At 48.7% G+C, this 23,533-nt stretch overlaps 1 protein-coding gene and 1 long non-coding RNA gene across 5 annotated transcripts in view; one reads left to right on the top strand and one right to left on the bottom strand.

The window, feature by feature from the left end:
* Positions 1 to 10,715, bottom strand: part of BCORL1 (BCL6 corepressor like 1) — a 58,736-nt gene extending 48,021 nt beyond the window's left edge. The window contains exons 1-2 of one of the 3 annotated variants that reach the window (XM_070290802.1): positions 10,522 to 10,715; positions 9,877 to 9,956 (exon numbers count right to left, since the gene is read on the bottom strand). The gene's annotated coding sequence lies outside the window, so the exon portion shown is untranslated. Of the gene's footprint in view, positions 1 to 8,876; positions 8,945 to 9,876; positions 9,957 to 10,521 lie in introns of those variants that run through there. The other 2 variants (XM_070290804.1, XM_070290803.1) reach the window with 2 other exon arrangements.
* A 1,930-nt stretch (positions 10,716 to 12,645) lies between these two features.
* LOC138930490 (uncharacterized) lies at positions 12,646 to 20,473 on the top strand. Of its 2 annotated transcripts, XR_011446202.1 has the most exons (5): positions 12,646 to 12,759; positions 13,587 to 13,725; positions 16,396 to 16,483; positions 18,336 to 18,513; positions 20,125 to 20,473. It is a non-coding gene; the product is annotated as an uncharacterized lncRNA (long non-coding RNA). The 2 variants fall into 2 exon arrangements; XR_011446201.1 differs by lacking the exon at positions 13,587 to 13,725.
* Positions 20,474 to 23,533: the final 3,060 nt, after the last annotated feature.

The following is a 23,533-nucleotide window of genomic DNA, read 5'->3' as shown; positions in this document are numbered from 1 at the left end:
GATCTCGAAGGATTGACCAGGGCTTGAGGTCTGGATCTTGATCTCCTTTGACATTCACAGCTGGTTGAATCCAGGGATGTGAAACTTGTGTGGCTGTGGAAATTCCTTTCTACTCTGCCATTTTCGCATCAGCGACTTGAGAATTGCGGGATCTGATATCCATTTTGACATCCGAGGAGGTTCCTGGAACCACTCACCTATAGATACCAAGGGACTACATACTCTACTACCCAAAGCCTCAACTGTGGGGGAACAAACTTGGAGGGCATTTTCAGCGCCTACTTCTCAATTATCTGAGACATCTTACTCTTGTCCAGTTACAATGTCATCTGCAAAAGTTGAGAATAACACAAAAGCACTTGAATGGACCAAAGGTAATCAATTCCAGCAGTGAAGTAGGCAAAAGTAAAATGTTTTAATCTCTCACATACATTTTCATACCACCAGATCATTTTAGTTTTCCACTCACTGCCAAGATATTTTTTTTCCTATTATTCAAATAGTACTCACTTTTATTTCCTACTGTAAGGACATTATTTTACTCCATTTAAACAAAATTCCTCAACTCATCATAGCTTTAAACTGGACCTAGGCTCTAGGAACAAGATTTTATACAACTTCTAGATGTCACAGATATCCAAAAAACCTAAATATCAGGAAATTAATCAATCCTTTTCCAAATGCAAACCACCTTAAAATGTCACCCTAAGTAACTAGGGTCATCCTTTGAGCACCTCTCGTTTCACTAGATCAAAAAATAAATAAATAAATAAATAAAATAAAATAAGAGCTGGCTTTCCTCAATTTGGTCTTCAGCAGGACCATGTGAATATTGCAGGTGTTTTTCACACTCCAAAGTTGAATCAATGTAACCTGAGACTTCAATCCCTTTTGTGATGCTTTTGGGTCCTCCCTGCAATAAACTGTGACAGTGGCTCTCAGGTTCTTCATTTCAGTATACAGCATTCAAGATATGGAATTTTTCACTTAAAGGTTTCCTCCTCACCAAGCTTTGGCCTTTCTTAAAAAAAAAAAAAAAAGTCTCCTGGACCTCTTACACAAATATTTGGAGAGGCCATGTCAGCCTACTTTTTTTTCCCCTATTCTCTCACCCCAGACTATGGGCTTAACTCATTTTATAGACATTACTCATCCAAAAGTATACACATACATATACACATTTAGCTCACAGAATTTCAAACTCTCAATATTGGCTCAATCTGCTATCTATCTGTAGAGTTTTCAAGGCTAGGAAGATTTTCTACCTCTTTTAATAGCTCCTCCCAATAGTGCCTAGCACGATACAAGGCATGCAAAATGCACTTGATAATTAAATACTTGCTAAACTATGGGTAAAAATGGAAATACCCACTACCCACTACCCCATACAGAAACCAAGAACAACCCCATGTAAAAAGCATTGGGCCTATGAATTCCTTTTACTTCCTGTGCTTCTCTCATAAAACTTTCTCTTCTTTCTTCTCCTTACTTTCATAATAAAGAAATCACAGAAATAAAATAAAATTGGACTGGAGCAAAATAATAAAGTCAACTTCCAATTATCTGAGGGTGGCTTAGCCACAGCTAATTTTTAAACCCAGCCAACTTATGGACTGCCTTCTGCCACTTATACTACATGTGTGCTCAGGGAACAACTCATTATAATATTTGCCTAAGCAGAATATAAACAGGAAGGTAAATCTGCTGGGGAGGGGGACAGGCAGAGAACAATAATGCATTTCCAAAGTCAAACAGAAATCATTCATTTGTTCACTGATCTACTATTTTAAATTGTCCTGATATCACACTCTCCCTATATCAGCATAGTTGATTGTTGGCATCAAAGTCCACTTTGGCTGCAGAGAGGGACTATAGTTTATAGCCCATCATTTTCCCTGCCCAGAACTTTGGTTTGGGGATACCTGAGCTATTTGAGACGCTAATCTCTCCCATTCAATCGCTGATGAACATCCTTGTCATAGAGCCATCCCAGACCCAGGCTCTATCTATCAGCTCTTGTAGAAATTCCAGATGTCAGAGACAGCTGGAAAGCCCAACGAGTCATAATTAAACACGGCAGCCCTTTTCAGAAAGCAATGGATTTTTAAAATGTCATCCTGGTAAACTACTTTTGGGTCATTTTTAAACCATGGCCCAAAATGTGCCCTGAAGTTTCAACTGGATATACACCCTTCAGTTCCTGCCCTGAAACACTGAGCCATGTTACAGCACAGCTGTTAAAGAAGCTGCCACTTCCACCTCAAAGGTGGATGCAACAATGCAGTAATGAGCCAAGCTATTTCTTCCTACCACGTCGTAAATGCTAAATATGTCCTAATACAACAGGAATATGGAGAAAGAGCACAGAGCATCAAGATATAAGAGGAGCACTCAGGAGCTAATGACAGTTTTCTTTCTGCCACCACATTCACCATAGCATAATAAAAAAGGTAATGTTATAGGACACAATTGAATAAGAAAAACTAGTTACACTATAATATGAGATTATACTACTAGATTATACTGTAATACCAAATGCCATTATTGGGCACTTGCTATGGACCAGGCACTAGAGACACATCATCTTGTGTAATCCTCACAGCCCTGTGAGACTGGGATCATCATCTCCATTTTATAGATGAGAAAACTGAGGCTCAAGAAAGTTCCACACAACTAGGAAAGAGAAGAATGAGGACTCTAATGTAAGGCTGTATGTCTCCAAAGGCCTTCAGGTGAAGGCTAACGTCTGAGAACCACCGAACCACACTAACTTGTGTGTCATGCCACCAAGCCCTGCTGAGTAAACCTCCGTCATGGTAAGATACCTAGTCACCTCTCAGGTCAGGTGTAGGGTGCATCCACTCATGCTGGGTTCAGGGTCGTGTGTAGAACACTTCTCGAGAGAACTTGGAAAAATGAAAACCTGCTTGTTTTCCTTGTCCCTGGACACCAGCATTATAACAAAACTTAACTGTACCCTTAAATGGCACTAACACTAAGATTTCTAGGCATACGTTAGCAATGAGGTAACCAATTTTTGTTTCTTAGCAGACAGTCAAAGAAGCCTGAAACACAAAGCTTTGCCTGCCCCTCAGTACTCTCGATTTTTTACGGATACTTAGCCTAAAGTCTTCTTAAAATCCAAATGAAGATGTATCCTGATGCATACTCTTACGAATAAGCTGAAAATTACCCTATTTTACAAACAATAAACCATCTCTCTTCAAATTCATCACAATTCATTAACCAGGGAGAATATGACCTTGACACGCAGCCTGCAGCCACTTTTTAAACAATGATCCACTTTTTAAAGTTTTATGGGGAAAGGGTGGCTTCTGCTTTAAAAAAAAAAAAAAAAAAAAGAGGGAACCAGAACAGCATATTTGAATTATGGGGATAGAAACAAAGTTAAATTTTACTCTTGACCAGAATTCAACTTCAGTTCACCAAAGAAAGTTTTCATCATAAAAGAGTGCTTTTAAGTTATGAACAGTAGGAAAGCGTATGATTTAGAAAGAGAACAGGTTCTACGTTATTTTAAGGATGACCATTCAAAAACTGGCATTAATAAAGCCTAGTTTGTATGTGAGATTACATAAAATAGTGTATAGCATCCTACTGCAATGGCGCCCCACTCCAGTACTCTTGCCTGGAAAATCCCATGGACGGAGGAGCCTAGTAGGCTGCAGTCCATGGGGTCGACAAGAGTCAGACACGACTGAGCGACTTCACTTTCATTTTCCCTTTCATGCACTGGAGAAGGAAATGGCAACCCATTCCAGTGTTCTTGCCTGGAGAATCCCAGGGACAGGGGAGCCTGGTGGGCTGCCGTCTACGGGGTCGCACAGAGTCGGACACGACTGAAGCGACTTAGCAGCAGCAGCATCCTACTGGCCCAAAGGTAGATTACTTCTTATTACCTCCCTCTTTGGCCAGTCAGACGCTAAACCTTCTGGCAAGCAGAGACTCACATCCAACTAGAACATTAGCATTAAGAAATTTCCTCTCTTGGACTTCCCTGGTAGTCCAGTGGCTAAGACTCTGCCCTCCGAATGCAGGGGGCCCAGGTTCAATGCCTGGTAAGGTAACAAGATGCTGCAACTAAGAGTTCATATTCTGCAACTAAAAATCCCACATGGCACAGTTAAAACCCCAGCTAAAATCTGGCACAGCCAAATAAACAAATAAATAAACAAATATTTTAAAAAGAAATTTCTTTTCCTTTTGAAAACTCGAAGGTGTAGGGTCTTCCTTCTGCCCTTAATGTAGTCATCAGTGGCTTCTCCCTTTCACTGTCTATTTTACCCCAATTTCCACTTTCCTCAGCACTCTTTCCATTCCACTCTAGTGTTCACTTTCCCACCAAACTCAACCATGAACTCTTCTCTCAATCCCGGAATGCTGGTTGATGTTGGAAAACAGCTCTCTACCATCTGAGGCCGTTCTAGCCCATCTCAAACTTAGCTCAGCCTAGAAGCAATGAACCACTCCAGCTGTCCAACCCCAAATTAACGCCTCTTCTCCCTGCTCCCACTCCGCCCTCCCATTCTGGCCCAAGGCTCTCAGGCCACTGTGCTTCATCCTGTTTCATTCTGGAATTTCCATCATTCACCTCCCTATATCTAGGATTCCGCCCACTTGCAGACTGGAAAAACTGGTGTATTCCCTCTTTCTCCTTCTTTCAAGGCCATTCTACTAACAATGGTGAATTCCTACCCCCATTCTGTATACTTACCTTAGTTGAGATTTTATAATTAATGCCCAGACTTGTAAGCCCTGGATCCCAGCTAACCTCTGCTTCCTGGGCCCTCCCAGGGCAGCGGCCATCAAAGCAAATTTTTATGTTCCTCACATCAACTCCAGACGATATCTGAATAAACACCTTCCTCCTCTGGCTCATTATCCCACCCTCTTTCTCTATTCTGCATTTTTCAGTCTGTATAGTATCTCTAAACTCCCTATTTCCTTATGTGTAAATATATTTCTGTTTCTTCCCATATATCAGTTTTTCTCCCTAGCCCTACTTTTACTCAAGATCATCCTTCTCTCATGGGGTCTCAAAGAGTCAGACATGACTTAGCAACTGAATGACAACAATATCCTTCTCTCTCGCCCAAATCTTACTTATTCTAGCATGAAAGTTAAGAGTCTTAAAGGGTCTTCAAACTTTACTTTGGAAACATTATCCTGGAGATTTTAAGGTTCCACTTTTTCCTAGTTGGCCTTAAAATGGGACCAGTGATAACCACATCTCTTCCCTCTTCACTGCCTATCCAACCCACTTCTGACTTCTCTTTTTGCCTTCCTTCTTTCTAATATTCAAATCCTTTCCTCCTATAATTCTGTTCCTCTAAAAGAATACGCTCTCTAAAACCCATAATCCAGATTCATCATGTTGAGAATCTTCCCCCCAACTCCCATGTAGTGAACTATAGCACGAATAAGGCAAAGAGATGTCTGGAGGAACCCCTTTTGCTTCCCAAGAAAGTTTACACTCCTGAGAAAGAAAGGCATCCTCCTTCCCTCCCTATCCTCTCCTGGTAAATCAATACAGCCAAATCTACAAGTGCCCTTGGTACAGCCACCATTTCCTGTGGAATTGCCTTCCACTCTGCCCAATCCAGATTCCAACTGCGGGGCTTGACAGGGACTCAGCTTTCCTCTGCCCTGGCCTGACAATCTGCCATCTCCTCCTTGTGACCTAAAGAATGAGCCCTCCTTAACCCAGACATCAGAGTCCACCCCACTTCCTCCATCAGCGACTTCTCAGGGCCAGAACATAAAAAAACCTACCTACCTTTGCTGCAAATCTAGCGATAGGGTCAGCCCTCTTATTAATGATGCCAATGTGAGTAAGGCTCTGTGCCCCATGGCCTGTGTCTCTTGTTCCTTACATCCACCCCCAGGGCAGCTGTCTCACTTGCCGTGTCAAAAGATGAGTCTGCCTAGCAATGTCCACACAGCTCAGTCAAGAGGGCCATGTCCCTCCTCAACTCTATCAGCCTTCAGAGTCTCTTAACTTCCATAACCAAGCCTCCGGCTTCTCCTAGCTCCCCCAGTCTTTCCTACTAACTTTGCTGCTCCATCAATATTTAACAGGTTCCTCACTCTACATTTTGCTTCTATTTGGAGTCCCTGGATGATTTTTAGGATTAGGTTACCCCCATTTAATCCCCAATGGAATCCTCCAAATTTCTTTCCTACATAACTGTCCTCTTCAGTACTACATGGTGACATCACCATCCAATTTAAGTACCCCTAAACTCTGCTCCATTGTGCTGCCTACCGTGTCTCCCAAAATAAAGCTTCCCCTCTCCCAACATTCAAGGACAGGACAGGTAAACAGAAAATTAAGTGGCCTTTAAAGTCCCTTCCAATGCTGTAATTTTATCATCAACCTAATCCACTCCCAACTCCAAACGCATCCTGCATTCATTTCCCCTGAAATACGTTTCAGCGGAGTGACTTTGAGAAATAGCCTTCTAAGCTGAAAGACCCACGGGCTAACCAGGGTAGCACAAACCTACCAATGCACCCAAGAAGTGTCACCAAACATTTTTGCAATTGTACTCCACCTCTGTGCCCAACCGCCTGGAGAGAATTCATTCGGCTGTCGCAGAAGTTACCAGGCTCCCTTCCCACGCTAGCATAAAGAGCCCCTAAACTGGGTTAGACTCCTGGACTAGCCTCGTCCTCACCAAGATACGCTTGTCCTTACTGTCTACTCCAGGAGACACCAAGAATGAGTAAGTATCACCGCATCAACAGCTTCATTCAGACAACGTCTAAAATTTTCAAAACAATAAAACAAAAACAGTGCTTCCACCGCGGGTGGGGTGGGAGGGTGGAACAGAAGCCCCCACCCCCTACACCGGCCTCCGGGGTTTGCAGTCTGCTTGCCTCGTGCCTTTCCCTTGACCACGTCTTTCCCTACAACGATCTCCCCCACCTCCATAACTCGAAATCCCCAGCTGAGGTGCGGCCGGCTCCTCCCAGCCTTGCCCCGGACGTCCCTCCGGCCCAGCCTTCCTCTCGGCGGGACCCCGGCGAGCAGGGCCCCCTCCATCGTCCAGTTCACCTCCCGGTCCCTTTCCGGGCCCCTGGGCACCCCCGTAGGGCTCTGTCCCGAAGCAGAACCTCGACGAGCCAAGCCCACGAGGCCCGTCGCGGGACCCACCCCCCGCTTCCTTCTCCCAGCACCTCGTCCTCCATGCACCCGGCCCCCGGGGCTCTCCGTCGTCTTCGTCCGGGCTCGTACCGCCCCCCGTCGGGGACTCCACCCCCCGCCTGCCCCCGCCCCCAGGCCGGCCCCCTCCCCACCGCGCGCCGCCGGCGCCCTCTGCCCCGGCACGGGACTCCCTTTGGCCTCCGTTCCCCGCCCAGAAGCGGTGGCGGCGGCGGCAACGGCGGCGGCGGCCCCAGCAGGAGCAGCAGCGGCGGCGGCAGCGGCGGCGGCGGCAGCAGCGCCGCCCCGGCCCCGCCCCGCCGCCCGCCGGAGCCCCACGCCCCGCCCGCCCGCCCCGCCGCGGGACTGCTCCCCCCGAAGCCCACCACTAAGCCCCCCCGCACTCCCCAGCCGCGATCCGTTCGAATCCAGCTCAGCCGGGCCTGCTGTCCGTTCCTCACGCCCCTCAGGACCCGGGGTGGGGGAGCCCTGGGGTTCGTGGCCATCCCTCTCCCTCCTTCCCCAAGGGCTGAGGGATTGCCCCTGATCCCGAAACCCGGCCCCGTAACCGGAGCCTCCCTCCTTGCAGCCCTCGGCTTTGCTCTCAGACCCCTCGCCTTCAGGCCTGGCGCGAAGCGGGTGGAGAGCTTGCACGCCGGGATCTCCCCCCTGGCTTGCCGGGGCTAGTATGAATTACCCCCATCTCATCCTCCTTCAATTTAAGCCCCCTCCCCGCCGCGCCTGGCCCGGCGGCCCCCGCCCCTAGAGCGAGGGCAGCGGAGCCAGGGCGCTCCGAAGTCATCCCCCGCCTTTTTTCCAGGGACTCAGATAATTGCCCCTGCCCCCATCACAGCACTCCCACTCCCGAACCCAGGCCCCGCCGCCACCTAGGGGTACCCCTTACCCTACGGTTCCTGCACCCCGACACCAGGGAGAAAGCAGCCCTTCAGAGCACCCGTCGCACCTCCCCTCTGAGGTTGGAGGGTATTTTCTCCTGGTCTCTTCAGGACTTCATCACGGACAGCCCCCCCCTCAAAAAAAAAAAAAAAAAAGCCCTTTCTCGCCCTGCCCTGCTGGTCAGCCTCCCTTCGGATCGTCGGATCCTCGGAGCAGGGGGTTGGGGCCAGGTAGTTAACAAGACCGATGCCTCCACCTCCCTTTCAGAGGAGTGGGGTAATTCCAACGGTTTCCCCCCCAGGATCAACCCGACCCCCGTTTCCATGGAGACCCCCGCCCAGCCGGGAAGAAGACTCTCGGATCGTGGTGAACAAGTCTCACCTGGCTAAGGGAAGAAGGGGTGAGGAGGGGGTAGGGTAGGGCACGGATGGGGTACGAAGGTGGGAAGTGGAGGGGAGCTGTCCCAAAGGGAGGGGCGAGGGCAGATTGAGCTCCAGGGAGCGCTACGTCCGGGGACACGAAGAGGACGGCGCCCCCGGGGGGGGGGGGGCAAGCAGAGCGGCCGCGGGGCGAAGAAGGGACAGGGTTGGGGAAAAGCGTGAGGTAGAAAAGAGCGGGTGGGGGATATGAGAAAGCTGGGGAGTCAAAAGGGGTGGAAGGGTTGGGGGAGAGAAAAAAAAGACGCACCTGTTCCCGACTCGGCTCCGCGGGAAGGCTCAGGCCGCCACCCGGACTCCCTCTAACCCCTTCAGAGCCACCACCCGCCTAATACTGCCCCGATCTGATGCCCCCTCCGCCCCTTATTGCCACCGACCTCCTTCTCCTCTCTCTCGGCGGCGGCGGCGGCGGTCGGACTCTAGGAACTGAGAGGAAGAAGGGAGGGCTCAGCAAAGCGGAGGAGAGACAGAGCCACACACTGGCAGCAGCCGCGGCGAGCGAAAGAGTGAGGGGGAGAGCGGTGTGTGTGTGTGTCTGTGTGTGCGAGCGAAGCCTGGTGGAGTGGGTGCCGGTCGCAGGGCTCGACGGGAAGTGGAGTCCGGTCGGGTTCGCGGGTGGCGCCGGCCCTCACTCTGCGGGACTACAACTCCCAGAATGCCGCCTGCCCGGGGGGAGGAATAGGGAGGAGGAGGCGAAGGGAGGGAGCAAGCAAGAGAGGGAGGGACGAAAGCAGGGAGCAAGCGGCGGCGAAGGGGGCAGAGCCAAGCAGCCCCGGTGACACTGGGAGGGGAGGGGAGGAGGAGGGGATCGCTGCGAGGACCGAGCGGATTCCGGAGAGGGAGGCAGCGGTAGCTGCAGCAAGCCGGGCAAAAAGCTAGACTCCCAGGAGAGGCGAAGGTGCTCAATTCGAGGGGCTGCAGGAGCCCCACGCCCCCCCACCGTACGCTCCACCAAGGGGGAGGTTGAGGAAGGGAAAAGATCAGTGCACCACGGTCAGGGGTTTCTCTCTTTCTTCCAACGCTCTCCACCTTATGCCCCGACCTGACTTTCTCAGGCCACCGGTGCTGGATCCAATGTGCAAATCCGGAGACCCCCATCTGCCCTGCCCAGCAGCACGGAGCAGACGCATTCAGTCCCCTTCTCCCAGGGGCCTGAGGGAGGCTCCCCTTGCTGGCAGGGCGTGACTCCCCCCTTCTTCCCGCCCCCCCTCGTCGCCACCCCTCATCTCCCTCCCCGGAACCCCTCCCTTGAAGCCGGGGCTCGCGTCTCCCTCCCCGCCAAGAAAGGGAGTCCCTCGGGGGCGACTACTCAGCCCCCTCCCTTATACTGGGCCCTTACCCATCAGTATCCCCTTCTTTAGCGTTGCCCCCCCTCACCTAAGTAATAGTGGGGGCGACCCGAGTTGGACTGGTGGCTACTTTTCCTCCGAGACCAGCCGTCCTTGGCCACGCCGACCCTGTGTAGAGACAGAGAAGCACATTAATACTGCCGTTCCTCCCCTCGAGTTCGGATGCCCGTGGAAATGGCTCACAAGGAAAGAGGGATTGGTAGTGGAAGTGAGCTAGGGGTGAATCCCAATCCTCAAACCTCATCCCACGCGTGGAAATCCAGAGATTCGTCCTCTTCCTTAAAAGCCATCAAATCGCTTGGGGAGGGGGGGCGTTAGTTGGGGTAAATTAGCTAAACCCCAATGTCCATGCGACTCGAAGTGACGCTACATGTAGGAATAAAGATAGGAACTAGGCTGCCGCCGCGAGAGGAAAAGTATACCCACCCCCCGCCGTCGTCCACCCCCAAATACACACCCCTAGAAGAGTCAGATGGCCGAGTAAGGCGGGGGAGGCGGTGGGAGTGCTGGAGAGTAAAAAGGTTGTGGCGGGGAGGGTCCGCGGCCCCCTGAGAGCAGAATCCAGATGCTAAAGAGGTTGGGGGGGGGTGGTGCGGCATAATTGCAGACAGTGTCTCTCCGCGCTTTTCCCGGAATCGCCGCCGAACACCGTCTAACACTCGTAGTTGCTTACCAGTCAATCCCCTAGCCCCATTTGTGCGCGTGAGGCGGCCGGAGCCCGGGAAGCCCGGGCACAAACTCCGCGGAAGCTGGCCTTCGCCGCCGCCGCGCTACCACGGGCCTCCCTCCCTTTGCTGGCGGCCCCGCCGATCTACCTTCGCCCCCGGCCGAGGCCAGACCCCGCTTCCAACTCCACGCCCCTACTCCACCCCCAGGCCCCCTCCCCTCGCCCTCTCCCCGCGAGTCGGGCCCAGCCCCTAGCACCGCCCCGCCCTACCGCTCGGTCCCGAGCCCAGCAAGTGCCCCGAACTCGCCCCCCGCCCCCACGCCCAGGCCAGTCCGGCCGGGCCTGGTTTCCCCCTCCCGCCGCGCCCCGCCCCCGAATCCACGTCCTACTTCGCCACCCAACTCGGCCCGGTCCGGGTTCGGCCCGCGCCCAGGCCACTGGAGTCCCCGGTTCGGTCCGGTGTACGGCCACCCACCCCGCCCTTGCCTGGGTGCCGGCCTGGCCCGCTGCCTGCGCCCGCCGAGCCGACTCGGGCGCGCGGTCCGGGTCCCGGTCCCGGTGCCGGCCTCGGTCCCGGCGGCGTTGCCGCGTCTCGCCACGAGGGCTGGGTCCACGCAAGATCCGAACCCGCGCGGGGTGGGGGCGGCGGAAAGCAAGTTTCTTTATCTCCCCTCCGCCCCCGCCGCAGGGCCGCGCCGTCCCCCCCCTCCCACGGCGCCCCCTTCACCTGGGCAGAGCCCCTCGCCGGCTGTCGCAACTTTGCTCTTCTCCACGCTGCCGGGGAAGCGGGCGAAGCGCGAGGAGGAGGGAGGTGGCGGGGGGTGCTGGGATCAGGCCGCTGGGCTCTGGGAGGACACGTGGGGGAGGAGGGGAAGGAGGAGGAGGAAGGGGGGGCGGGCCTGCAGTTCTCGGGGCTCCCCCTGCCAGCCCCGGGGAAGCCGGAACCTCGCCAGGCAGCCGCAGACCCCGCACTGGCCACGGGGGAAGAACGGAGCCACCTTCCCCGGCCAGCCCTTGGCTCCAGGAAGGAGGGGGGGCGAGCAACGCCGCTCGGGGTCGGAGAGCAAGCGTTTTCGCTCGAGCTTTCTGTGTGACTCTCTCTCTCTCGGTTTAGCCTCTGTGTAAGCGGGTGGTGGTTAGGGTCTTGCGTGCGCGGGGTGGGGGGCGCCCCGACCGGACGCCCCGCCCCTCCCCCGGTCCCCCACTTCCCTAACCCGGGCGACCTCGGTGCGTGGCTCCGACGCTTGGGCACCGAGGCCGCCCGCGGGTGCAGCCCCAGCCCCGGTGCCGAAGTGGGACAGGTGCTGGGGAAGGGAAAATGCCGGGGCTCGCTGCCTCGCTTCGCGTCTCCGGGGCGTCCCACCCTTCGTGGCAACCGCCCCGGCTGCAAACCTCCCTAGGCAGACCTCAAAGGGCAGCCCCCGGCCTGGGCGTGGAGACATGTTGGGGGGGGGGGGCGGCGAGAGCGAGAGTGAGAGGCCCGAGGGAGGAAGGAGGAGGGGGCGAAAGGTCTGTAAAGGGGGAAGCCTGCACGACTCGGGCCAAAAACCTGGGTCGAAGAGGATTCAGCTTCTGCCGGCTTTCTCTGGGCTCCTCAGACACCAAACTGAACCCCTTGACCCTTACCCTTTACCCTAACGACTCCTTTCCTAGCTAAAGGAATAAATCCTCCTACGTGTTTACATCCCAGGCCATCCCTGGGACTGAAGGACTGAGAAGCCTGCGGTCCACACTGGAACTCTGATGACTTTACATTAACTCTGAGGAGGAGAGCAGCTTGCGATGGATCTCAAGCTGCCGGCCTTCTTGCTTTCAGTCTTTGGGTGTTTCTTAGCAGTTCCAGCCCTGAGTCCCTGGTGGGGACTTCAAAGGCATGGCCTCAACCTAGAGGGTATTAGGGGAGGTGCCCAGCAGTTCCTGGAGGGTTCAGGGCATTATTGTCAACGGAATGTGAAATGAATGGCAGGAATTTGAAAAAAATCTTTATGTGCAGATATATTGATATTATTTATTATATATTTATCTATACTAAGGAAGCCAGAGGGTGATTTGGACTAAAAGGAAGCCCAGCAGGATTAATGTCTTCCTCCTCCTTCTCCCCGCCCGCCCCCACCCCCGCCTTTGTCCTAGGCCCAGAGGTTCCATCCCTAAGCTATGGGGTGTCTTCTCTCCTTTGGAAGGACTTTAGAGATGGCAGTTGTGACTTGCCTGGTGTGTCTGCCTCACCTGGTTTGAAGGATGCGCGTGAGTACTATGGAGTAAGGCAAGCCATGAAGGCTGCAGTGGTTTTGCTTTTGAGGCCTGGCGTTCTGCGACCCCTCTTGCTTGTCCTCACCAACCTTAAAATCTATTGCCAGCAGTGAGGACAGACTGCTTGCCATTTTACTTTGCTTGGGGAGCCTCTTCACTAGCTGTTTTACTTGACTGCTCCCATCCTGCCATGCACCCCATGCACATACATTAAAAAGTGCTTGGCCTTAGTTGCACCAAGGGAAAGTGAAGATTTGGAAATGATTTGTTTAAGCTAATCAATATATGAACTCAGAATGCATTCTTAAAGGGGGGAAATTGCCTCTATCAGGCCTGATAACGCAGACCCCACCAATTCTGCTTTGATTCACATTGGCCGTCTTCAGTGATTTTAATTAACCTGGTAATTACTGCATCTCCACGTCTCTTAAGGCCCGTAGGGCTACTTTGCTCCTTGGTTTGAGGCTGAGATGGATTTTGGACATCTCCATTCCTGCTCGTTTGTGTCTCACCATTTGGCTGCATCATTTATCTGGTGAAATGAAGGTTGGGGCAAGATGGTTATTTCCTGGCTGAAGCTCTAGCTTTTCTGAGCCCTTTCCTGTTGAGGGCCACACTTCCTGCCCTACAGGAGATGATGGGAAACCAAGGAGCAGGGTAGGGAGAGCTGTGGGAAACCTTGTAAAGAATGTAGATTTAAATGATTGTTTTATTTGAGGCCGGAACCACAATATCATCATCATAATACCTTAGCTTTGTACAACATCGGAGTGTTTACAAAGCCCTTTAAGTTGTGTTATTTCATTTGTTTCTCACTACAGCTCTTAATTTTGTAATTGAGGAAACTGAGGCCAGGAGCAGCTATGAATGGCTAGCTGAAGGTCACATGGCTAGTGAGTTCCCGAACCAGGATTCAACCTCAGTAATCCTGTTTCCACATATGGAGCTCCTTTTAATATGGTATGGGGCCTCCATTTCATGTCAAAAATATTCCCTTTCAGGCAGATTTGTTTTTCTAGTTGTTTCTCCCATCAATAACAGCTGGACTCAGAGAGGCAGCTTGTTGTAATGGAAAGAGGATTGTTTGGAGAGTTCTGAGAATCCCATCCCAGTTCTGTCTTGTTGATAGCTAGCAGTGGGACCTCAGGCAAGCCCTAGCATTTAAGCAGTCCCAGCCTTGTGCCAGGTAATGTGTTTTGGGTCTTCCCCATGCTCTAAAATATAGAAATCAATGCACCTGTCATACCTCCCTCACAGGGACACACCTGAGCATCAAATGAAATAATGATGGGAAAGAATTTTGTACACTGTCAACTACTAGGCTCATACAAGAGTTATTATTATTATCGTTGGCACCACCAGCCCCCTTAGATGTGGCACAGAGATTTAGGTGTGACACTGGCCTGAGCCCTGTCTTCGTGAACTGACCAGACAAAACAAGGCATTGGGGGGTGGTGTCTCAGGGTAATTTAGGCCCCAAACCAAACCTCTGGCTAAATTCATAGGATAATTGCTTCAATTCTCTGCTTTGTTCTGCAATCACAGGCCTTGTCTCTCTGGTAAAACAGCCCAGTCCTCTGACAACAACAACAATAAAATCCCAGTGGTTTAGATCTTAGAGTGTCAGAATGAAGCAGATTTGCAGCTTCTGGTCATCTCTTCAGTCCCTGCAGTTGAAGGTGAAGTCAGTTGAAGGTGAAGTCAGGTTTGGAATCCAGGGTCTCAAGCCTGTCACAGGACTTATGCTAAGTCACCCTACTTGAAGGTAGACCAGAGGAGATCAGGGTTCAGAAAGAGACTTGCAAATATGGGGAAAGAATGGGGCTGGTACTAGACTGACTGTGAGTTACACACACTATGTGCTCTCCAGTGTTTCACTGCATCTCCTAGGTAGGGCCACAGAGGGCAATTCATGGCCAGTATTCGTATAAATTTCAAACGCACCTTATTGCCGCAGGATGCTGCTGGAGATGCGTTCCAGCAGCTCACTGCAGCTGAGGAAGGCCTGGTCTCTGCCCTCTCAGAGCCCCGGGTCTAGATGGGGAGACAATGTGTCTGGTTAAACTTAACTCTGTAAACAACTAACAACCTTTCTGGATTTTATAGCTGCAGGGGGGGAAATGAGGAAGGGGGCTAAAATCACCCCAGAGCCCTCTCCAGGTCAAGCCTCCTCCCTTCCTGAAGACTCCTAGGCACTTAACAAGGTTCTTAATCAAACAGACAGTGTTAGAGGTAGAAGGAACTCTAAGAAATCAACTGACCTCCTGAAAAACTGGCTGTGACTGCAGGCTGCCAACAAAATCAAGTCCATGAGTCTTCACCTAACTTTCAGGGCCCACCCCGATTTGATTCCAGCCTTCTTTCCTTCCGTGTCCCTCACAGGGCTTCTGTTCTCACCAAACTGGCCCTCTTGGCATTCCTTGGACAAGATGAGCACTTCCTTGACTGTTCCCTCAGCTTTATCTATGCCCTTCTCAGCTTGTTGAAATGGCACTCAACCATTACTCAAGCCTGCTCTTTCCTGCCACCTCTTATCCCCCACTCCCTGACCCCACAGTACTGAATTGGTCCCTTTACTTAGCACTTCTATGCTCTGCCTATCTATCTTTCCAACCAGATTTTCCCTTCCTTGGATGAAGGAACCCAGTATTTCTCATCTGTGTATCACAGCCTCCGTCCTCCCTTACCAACGTTGTCCACCCTTGCATGGAGTTGGCCCTCAACAAGTGTTTGTTAAGTGAATGGATGAATGGATGATCTAATCCAACCTCTTTATTTTATAGTGGAGAAACTGAGGCCCAGAGTTAGTTTTCTTTCTAGCCAGTTATTAAAGACTCAGTTTTAGCAGAATTCTCTGGTGGTCCACTGGTAGAGTTACAGGCTTCCACTATGGGGGGCATGGGTCCGATCCCTGGTCTAGGAACTAAGATCCTGCATGCCGTTCAGCCAAAGAAAGGAAAAAAAAAATTAAAGACTCAGTTTTAAATCTTGGTCCTTTTTAGTCTTTCTCTTCCCATTTAGTGGTTTCATACAGTCTCTGAAGTTAGACAGATGTGGTTTGAATCCTGGCTCTGCCACTTCCTAGTGATATTACTTTGGACACTCCACTTCTTTCTGAGCCTCAGTTTCCTCATGTATAAAATGGGACCTAATTAATATCTCCTGAAAATGTTCCGAGGGTCAAATGAGTTCTTGTATGTTAAGTACTTCGTAAAGTGCCTGACATCCAGTAGACATCCCGTAATAGTTTTCTGGCTTTTGTGTTTAACGCGAGAAGTTTTTAAAGAGTTCAGAACTTGGGAGCACCTGCTGAATTCAAGCCTGGAAAGAAAAGCCACAACCTGAACACAGAGAAAAAGAGAGGTGTATTTTTGAAGAGGAGAATGGAATACAATTTAGCTAGACTTTTCAGTCAGTCAAACTATTACCTCTTCCTCCAAAGAGGTGCAGGAACAGTTCTCAGCCCAGTGGCTCACATTCGGTGGGAACTCCCCAGATTCCAGTTCCTGGAGCAGTGCATTCCTCTGGTTGTAGTGGCGATTCTGTGTTGGCTTGGGGATGCTGACCCAAGATTGACGTGCCCTACTGAAGCTACACATGCTATTCTCACCCCTGTCTGTGTGCCTACAGGACACCCTTCACCTGGCCAAATCCTTCAAGCCCCGTTTCCATGAAGCTTTCTCTGAATGCTTTTGCCTTTGAACTCTTGACCCCATAGGTAAGCCCTGCTTTGCAGTTAGTCCTTTCCTGTGTTCTGTGCCTTAGTTCTACCTCTCCATCTGAGGGCAGGCACCTTGTCATAGGCATAGAAGGTGCATCCCTCACAATGCCCCGCAGCACTCAAGGAGGCAGCACTCCAGGAATACTTTGGGATTGTTTGACTGTAGGTGTTCAGTGGGGGCATGGGACCCTTCAAGTCTCACCCACACTCATTTCCCACCCCCTCCAACCTACCCCCCTGAACACCACACTTCTCAAATCATCCACCCCCAGGATACCCCAACCTTTTCAGTAACCATCTTCTCTCTTAGAATTTGCAAATATCTGGAGGGCAAGGGCCATGTGTTACTATGTCCTCTGCACAGCCCAGCATAGCACTTCCGACATTAACAAACTAGGGTAAGCACATGGTTTTGTTACTATAGATAACTTGGTAAAGATACCATGCTTATTTCGGGACTGTGTGTTTATATGTATTCTTGTGTGTCTGTTCTTGCTCATTAAACTTCAAGGGGCTCCAGAGGAAGAATTGTCCATTTTGGGAAGGCAGTCACAAGATAAAAAAGACAAGTTGAGACCTGGGATTTAGATTTTTTTTTTTAAAGCTAGGAAGCCAGTGTTCTCTCTTCAGTACATACTCAGTTTAAATGCTCATACAGGGAGTCCTCCGGTGGTCCTGGTGGTCCAGTGGCTAAGACTCTATGCTCCCAATGCAGCAGGCTTGGGTTCGATCTCTGGTTAGGGAACTGGATCCCATGTGCCACAACTATGACTTCACATGCTGCATCTAAAAGGCTGACATAAAGAACAGCCTTTTGGACACAGGACGAGAAGGAAAGGGTGGGATGATTTGAGAGAATAGCATTGAAACATGTACATGATACCATGTATGTGTAAAATAAATAGCCAGTGGGAGTTTGCTGTATAACTAGAGGAACCCAAAGTGGGTGCTCCATGACAAACCTAGAGTGGGGAGGGAGGTAGGAGGGGTTTCAGGAGGGAGGGGTCACATGTATGCCTATGGACCATTCATGTTGATGTATGGCAGAAGCCATCACAATATTGTAATTATCCTCCAATTAAAATAAATAAATTTTAAAAAGAAATGCCAAATACAGTTCCTAAATATGTCTCTAAAAATAAATAAATAAAAGATCACAGGTGCCACAACTAAAAAAAAAAATCCTGCATGTCACAACTAAGACCCAGTACCACCAAATAAATAAATAAATAAATAAATATATATATATATATTTAAAAATACCAACACCAAAATTTCTCAAATATACACAAGTCTTGTGGGCAGTGCTGTCAAAATTCAGATTCCAAGGCACCCACCCACCTGGGCTCTAATTGGATAGCTCTGAGGTGGAGCCTCATACTCTGAATTTCCAATAGTTGCTACCGGGAAGTTGGAACCAGAGGATTCCTGGATGACCCCTTGAAAGACATTGAGCACTCTTTCCATTTTCATTTTCACCCAGTCAGTCAGTTCAGTTGCTCAGTCGTGTTCGACTGTTTGCGTTTTCACCCAGGGGCCCCCCAGATTTTCACTGCCAAGGGTTTTATGAATTTTCCCCTCACAGGCCCCATTTTAAACACATGTAAATTAGTGTGTGCTATACATTGTTGCAAGGATTTTACAAATAGTAACTCAGTATAACTTATTTTTTAATTTTTTTTAGTTTGCTTTTTAATTTTTTTAATATAAATTTATTTAATTGGAAGCTAATTACTTTACAATATTGTATTGGTTTTGCCATACATCAACATGAATCCTCCACGGGTGTACACGTGTTCCCCTCAGTATAACTTCTTAAGGTAAATATTATCATTTTCTCCTTTTACAGATGAAAAAATTGAAGTGCATAAAGGTTCAGTGACTTGCTCAAAGTTGCCCAGTTAGTAACTTTTTTTTTGACCACCCCCCATGCCATGTGATACCTTAGTTCCTTGACCAGGGATCAAACCCATGACCTCTGCATTGGAAGGCAGAATCTTAACCACTGGACCACTGGTGAAGTCCTAGTAAGTTTTTTAAATGGAGGTCAAATTTACATAACATAAACTAACAACTTTATTTTATTTTACTTTTTGGCCACACCACATGGCATGCGGGATCTCTGCAGCGGATGCCCAGAGTCTTAACCACTGGACCACCTGGGAAGTCCCTAAATCAACTAATGTGTGCAATGCAGTGCGGAGGGGGGAATAAATTAGTAATTAGGGATTAACATATACACACTACTATATGTAAAATAGGTAAACAGCAAGGACCTACTGTACAGCACAGGAAACTACTTAATATCTTGTAAAAATCGATAATGGAAAAGAATCTTTAAAAGAATATGTGTATATGTGTGTGCATAACCAATATACTTGGTGTACACTTGAAACTATCAAAATACTGTAAATTACCTATACTTCAGTAAAAAAAAGAATAAATGAATGTTCTATAAAAACATTGCATATTAAAAATTAAAAATCTAGAAAATATTTGTCAATGTTGGCATTAACAATAAATTCAACACTGAAAAATAATAAAGTATGCAATTGCCTGGCATTTAGTACAGTCACAGTACTGTGCAACTACCTCCTCTGCCTAGTTCCAAAACATTTTCATCACCCCAAAATGAAACTCCATACCTGTTAAACAATTGCTCCTCTTTTAACCTGCCCCTAGACTCTGGCTACTTCCCATCTGCTTTCTGTTTCAACAGATTTCCTTATTCAGAATATTTCGTTTATGTGAAACCATGTAATATGTGGCTTTTTGTTTCTGTCTTCTTTCATTTCAGTATCATGTTATTGAGGTTCCTCTGCACTGAAACATGTATCCTCATTCCTTTTCATGACTGAATAATATTCCGTCGTATGGATGCACCACAATTTGTTTATCTACTCCCAGCTACTAAGTTTTGAAGTTGGGATCTGAATCCAGGCAGTCTGGTTTCAGAGTCTGTATTCTTAACCCTCTGTATTCAAAATATTTATCTCCTGGTGGTCCAGTGGCTAAGACTGCATGCTCCCAATGCAGGGAGCCTGAGTTTGAGTTCTGGTCAGGGAACTAGATCCTACGTGCCACAACTAAGAGTCCTCATGCTGCAACTAAATATCCTGCATGCCGCAACTAAGACCCACCCAGCTCAGTCAAATAAATAAATAAAATAAAAAATATTATGAAATTATTGACTTAAATGGGATATATTTTAAGTAATAATTTTTCATTGAATAATGTATCAGATACATATAAAATTGGCCAGGACTTCAGATCAGCCCAAGCTAGTCACACCAAGGTCATTTAACTCTGGCCAAAGCCAAAAACACTCTCCTTTGTAGTTAACCTCTGCAACCACCTGCTGGTATGTTTCACTAGACCTTATGAAATACTAGCGTAATTCATTGATTCTCTCTCAGGCTATTATGGGTTCAGGGACCCCAGTTTGGGATTCACTGATTGCAAATCCCTGTAAGACACCCAGTCAATGGAGAGATTCTATTGAGTTGCCTATTAAACTCTACTGACAATCTAGGAAGTGGGCTCATACATGTCAGAAAGGTTTTCCACACCAAGAAGCTAAATAAGAAAGGAGTTGAAAATTAACTTTTACTAAATTGGCAAATTCCGGGTTTCCCTAGTGGCTCAGTGGTAAAGAATTCGCCTGCCAATGCCAGTGACATGGGTTCGATCCTGGTCTGGGAAGATCCCACATGCCATGGAGTAGCTAAGCCCATGCACCACAACTACTGAGCCTGTGCTCTAGTAGAGCCTGGGAGCTGCCACTACTGAGCCCACGTGCTGCAACTACTGAAGCCTAGAGCCTGTGCTCCACAACAAGAGAAGCCACTGCAACGAGAAGCCCGCACACCACAGGTTGAGAATGACCCCCGCTTGCTGCAACGAAAGAAACGCCCTTGCAGCAATGAAGACCCAGCACAGCCAAAAATAAATAAATAAATAAAATGTTTAAATTGACAAATTCCAAAATCCAGAAAATCATTCTGCTTCTATGTTCTAGTTAACTAACTAGAGTTTCCCCACCAAGGGTGCACATGGCTATGTACTGGGGACCAATAAGACAGCCCTTTAACTGCCCCCACCGAATGCAAACTAGTACAGCCACTATGGAAAACAGTGCGGAGTTTCCCTAAAAAACTGGAAATAGAACTGCCATATGACCCAGCAATCCCACTGCTGGGCATACACACAAAGAAACCAGAATTGAAGGAGACACGTGTACCCCAGGGTTCATCACAGCACTGTTTACAATAGCCAGGACATGGAAACAACCTAGATGTCCATCGGCAGATGAATGGATAAGAAAGCTGTGGTACATATACACAATGGAGTATTACTCAGCTATTAAAAAGAATACATTTGAATCAGTTCTAATGAGGTGGATGAAACTGGAGCCTGTTATACAGAGCGAAGTAAGTCAGAAAGAAAAATACCAATACAGTATATTAACCCATATATATGGAATTTAGAAAGATGGTAATGATGACCCTATATGCGAGACAGCAAAAGAGACACAGATGTAAAGAACAAACTTTTGGGCTCTGTGGGAGAAGGCGAGGGTGGGTTGATTTGAGAGAATAGCATTGATACATGTATATTATCATATGTGAAACAGATCACCAGTCCAGGTTTGATGCATGAGACAGGGTGCTCAGGGCTGATGCACTGGGATGACCCTGAGGGATGGGATGGGAAGGGAGGTGGGAGGGGGGTTCAGGATGGGGAACACATGTACACCCATGGCTGATTCATGACAGTGTATGGCAAAACCACTACAATATTGTAAAGTAATTAGCTTCCAATTAAAATAAATAAATTAATTAAAAAAACCTGCCCCCACCAAAAGGTGACAGCCTAAGCTGGACTTCGCAGAGAGACCTTCCAGACCCAGAGTGTCTGCTCTGACAAAACCTGAGGTGAGAATGCTGTTCCAACACAATGCTAATCGCATGATTTTTCTCCTGACTCTTCAAGGCTGTGGACAAAAAAAAAAAAAAAAGAATCAGGCTTGCATCTCCTCTGAAGGTTTGTGATACCTGGGCCACGTGTCTGAGAGTCCATTTGATGTTCTGAGCACTGTCCTCTCCAGAGGAGCCCCTTGTTGCCCAATCAGAGACCCAACAACCAGGGCTGGATTCAAAGCCATTAGCCCTGGCTTCTCTCTGCAGAATAAAATGAACAGCAAGGAGAGCCTGAAGGGGTAAAGATGCTACAAAACCTGTTGCTTGCAAGGCAAGAAGTGAATGGTGAGCAATGAAGGCTTCTTCATTTTTGTTGCCCCAGGGTCTAGCAGAAGGCCTGGCACTGATGGGAAAGCACTCAAAAACTGTTTGTTGATTGAATGACTGACTGAAAGAGAGCCTTCTTCTTGGTCTGGAGGTCATTATGGAAGCATTGTAGACCCGCTCTTTGGGGTCAGAGAACGGAGGGAAGTTGGCATGGGTCTCACACACCCTGCCAGGACGTACACAGACTATGTTTTTCTCTGCCTGAAAATTTCTCCCAGGCAAAGTTCTCAGAGCCTGCAAGTCTCAAAAGTAGATTCCTTGGAGCTCACTGTGTGCTTTCTTCTGCTGAACTCAAGTCGGAGGGATTTAACAGTGCCATAGTGTTATGCGGAGAATCTGATGAGAGCATCTATATAGAAGTATATTGAGAAAGACAGAAGGCCAGGGAATTCTTGTGAACTTACCAATATGGCTCTACACAGTCTAAATGACTCTTCGTATTACTTGGCCAAGTAGGTTTCTATCTGTGGGTCTTATCACTGAACATGCACTTGTGCAGACATCCCCCCCCAACACACACACACACATACACACACACACATTTTATAATGTGGTAAACACCTGTTTGCCAAAATCCAAATAACTACAACCCTCGAAGTGTCAGAATGCTCTTTATGAGATGTAATGCAATAATCCCTTACATTTGTAGAGGGCTTCGCAGGTCACAAAGTGCTTCCCCATCCATGACCCCATTTGTTTTTTGATTGATGTTCAGAATGGTCCTGACGCTTTACAAGAGCCTGAGAGAGGGTCTTGTGGAGTATCAAAGAGTGATGAAGTGTAGTGCCAGTGGCCTTGGCTGGGTGCAGGGCTTCTGAAGACCATGCCCCTAGTTGAGGCAGCAACATCAGGGGTACAGTGACTGTCACAGACTTGCAGGAACATACCAGCGCTTGGGGGATGGGCTGGTGGACATGACGGCTAGAGCTGAAAGCTGAGACTCTTCTGCCCACAATCAGCACTAGGACACCAGAGGAGGCAGAAGGATGAGTGAGTGCACCCATCACTCTTTCCTTCCAGCAGCCTTTCCATCACTCAAAAGGAGTTTGTTCTGGTGTTGAGAGTACAGAGATGAACAAGACTTGTCTCCTATGGCACTTCCCTGGCTGTCCAGTGGCTAAGACTCCCCACTCCCATTGCAGGGGGCCTGGGAACTAGATCCCACATGCCAAAACTAAGAGTTTGCAGGCTGCAACTAAAGATCCCACATGCCACAACTAAGACCCGCTGCAGCCAAATAAACAAGTAAATAAAATATTGCTTTAAAAAAGTAGGTGCATTCATAACACAAAATAAGATGTGTCTCTTGGTTCTCCCTGGCCATGTGATTTGTGAGGTCTTCTCCCCTTCAAATTGCTCCTCATTCAGTAGAACTCTAGCTTTCTAAGAGAAAATGTTGAGGGAAGAAGTTCCACCCAATCACTCCCTCCCATTTCCCTCCCTCTCTGTCTCTGAATCTCTTTCTCTCTCTCACACACACACACACACACACACACACACACACACACACACCTTCACTCAGGGCTACAAAAGCCTCAAGGCTAACCTGGCTGTGTCATGCTCCTCTATTAAGGAGAGAGCACTGAATAAATCAGATCCATGGGAGCAAAATGAAAATTCATAATGCATAGTAACAAAAATAGTAATCCCTCATATCTATATAGAACTTACTAGTTTACAAAACACCTCCATCTTTATTCCTTTATTTGATCCTGTGTCCAGTCATCATCTTTCATATTCA

The sequence above is a fragment of the Ovis canadensis genome, chromosome X (assembly GCF_042477335.2).
Source record: "Ovis canadensis isolate MfBH-ARS-UI-01 breed Bighorn chromosome X, ARS-UI_OviCan_v2, whole genome shotgun sequence".
NCBI classification, from domain to species: domain Eukaryota; kingdom Metazoa; phylum Chordata; class Mammalia; order Artiodactyla; family Bovidae; genus Ovis; species Ovis canadensis.
Note: the sequence above shows the minus strand (reverse complement) of the source record. Positions and strands in the feature narration are given on the sequence as shown.